Below are 2,780 nucleotides of genomic sequence, written 5' to 3' on the forward strand. Positions count from 1 at the left end.
TGTAAAAGCTCTTTGCCTTGAGAGATTGATTCAGGAGGATTTTAAGTTCAAGGCCAGCTTGTATGTTTGTGTGTGTCCATGCTACAAAAATCTGAACAAAATGATAGAAGTAGTTGGCCTGGCTCTCCCTATCACATAAAATTAGTGGGTTGTGGAGGTGACTTTATAAATTGTTTTATCTTTTCATTCCATGTAGCTTTCCTATGAATGGGCATGCTGTTTTTAATTAGAAAAAAACAAACAAACAACCTTTCACTTTAGGAAGAAAGACAAACTTGCCTATACAGGATAAAATTATTTAAATTGTTTATTTTCTCTCCCTACTTTTCTAAATTTGACCACATTAGTTAGTAGGCTCTTAATGTGACCTGGCAATCTTTTTGGATAAAATGCACATTTGTATATTGCTGTCTCATCCTAACAATCCAGAGTTTGAGCCTGAGCATGTTATTTTTTCTGCCAAAGTATGGAGATTCATTAGTTTCCATTAATTCTCTATGGATGATGAACATGCATCTTGTCAGGTGCCTGCCTATTCCTTAAGGAAAAGAATCTAAATTTAGACTCTCTCCCTAGTCTGTGGTCTTGGTAACCCAAAGGAGCCTAAAATTTGTTTTTGCAAAGAGGCCTATTTTTAACTTCTAAAGCCAGGATTTTCCCACCTTTTCACCTGGGAGGCTTGGTGAAAATTACAAATTGGCGTTAGCATCAAACTCCCCAGTCGTCTTCCAGCAAGCACCATTACCCTAGATGCACATACATCCTACACAGGTACTGGGGAAGCTGGGGGTTATTTGAACATGTTTTCAGAAAGAATATTACTTTCTTCTTGCTGCACATTGTAATTTTTAACACTTTTCTATAGGAGGAGGGAGTTGCTTATCTGGAATTGCAATCTACTTGGTTAATTTTTAGTCCCTTTAGAAAATTTAAAAAAAATGTTTTCTTCCACTCTAAGTTCTAGGTGCTGTCTCTTCAGTTCTTGTCATCTTATAGCTCCATCCCTTTAATACCTTTTCCTTGGTTTCTCAAAGAAAATAGCTTAGCCTTTGTGCTTTCTTGCCCTTGTGTCTCTTACCTCCTCGGTGCTTTTCAGAATTGTCCTTACTCCATGTCACAATTATTAACTTAAAGGTTATTAAATCATAGCTTCCGAGTAAGTACCCAAATTCATTGTGCAATAACTCAAATCATCCATGAAGTTTCTGGTTAATTGAGAGCTTTGTTGTGTGATTTAGAGGGATGATGATGGTGATGATGATGATGATGATTGTTAAATATTGCAAGAATGCTGAATGCAGAATTGAGTCCTCCCTGACACCCACAATTTTCCCCAAAACTTGTAGGATATGCTTCCTTAAAACAAATCACATACATAGTACATCTTCATTACAGAAAAATTAGGCAACATTAGGAAAAACATCAGCTGTAGTTTCATCACCAGCAGATGATGTGATATTGCTAACATATTAAAATATACAGTGAAAATACATTCTGTACTGTCGTTGAACATTTCATACTAGTTACCCCCCATCTATTTAATCTCATCTTTGGAGTGCACCTGATTTTTACTTATAAGCAATCATAAACTATTCCTGTTTTCTATGCACTGCCTGGAAAATCTGTGGAAATATTTTTGTAAGTTTTAATTGATTAGATGATGAAATATTAGTAAGTGGCATAGTACAAAATACAGTATTTCTGAAGAGTTTGTCCCCCTGATAAACTTGAACCTGTTCTCTAGGTTGTCAGTAATAAGGAATTCAAAACAGCATGCAACCTGCATTGTGCATGAGATTTCAATATTGGAACACTAAAGATAATAGGGTCTATCAGTGCTGTGTTCCTCAAAATGTGGAAATATACCAAATGCACCAAAATTGTCTCTTGAAGATTCTTCTACAGTTATGCAAAGGGACTCAGATATCTGCATTTGTAGTAAGCATTCCAGAAGATTCTAACACCTACTAAACTTTGGAAATTACTGCCTTAGTGCACCTGACAAGTTCTGCCCATGGCACATCTTTTCTAAATACTTCACTATTTTCAAAATCATAGTAACAGAGCAATGCACCAAATTTCTGGTAGTGTAAAATGACAATATTGATTTTTTTTATTGATTAAACAACCAGTAAAGATGCTTCCCCCTCTCACTATATTTAGTTTGTTTCCTTTCAGTCTCATAATGATGAGGTTTATTGGAGTCCCTCTAACTCTGAAAACACAGAATATTTCTCATCTGTTATTGAATTTCAAGGTTTAAGTATGAGACACACGAAGCACTAAATGCAGTGAATGTATAGGTGAATGCAACTACAGTTGACATGAAGCAAAGGCATAAATATGTAGGGCATACAGATTCTTTTTTACAAGACTTACACTAAAAGCCCAAGGAATCTACACAATATTAAGGGACAGCCAGTGGATGTCACTACTGTGCATTGGATTTGTAGAGCCAAGGTTGTTTTTGCTGTTACCTCTCAGAAATAACTGGCTGGTGGTCTTATACCTTCATGAAATCCAATGTGTTTTTTTCCTTTCCTTATAAATTCTTGACTGATTCTGTACCAATTAGTTATACCAGTTGGTAGGTTTGTTATCAAGTTAAGCTTCAAGAGAAGAACCTGGGCTCAAATGATTAAAAATTTAGAGAAGTTAATTAAATATTCAGATAGTCACTGAATCTACTTTTTGAAACTATTATATTGCCTTTTAATGCTCATGATTTGTATAATTAATAAAAAAACAAGCTTGAAAGCATGTAAGGAAAATGAAAATTT

The sequence above is a fragment of the Callospermophilus lateralis genome, unplaced genomic scaffold (genome assembly GCF_048772815.1).
Source record: "Callospermophilus lateralis isolate mCalLat2 unplaced genomic scaffold, mCalLat2.hap1 Scaffold_161, whole genome shotgun sequence".
Lineage (NCBI taxonomy): Eukaryota > Metazoa > Chordata > Mammalia > Rodentia > Sciuridae > Callospermophilus > Callospermophilus lateralis.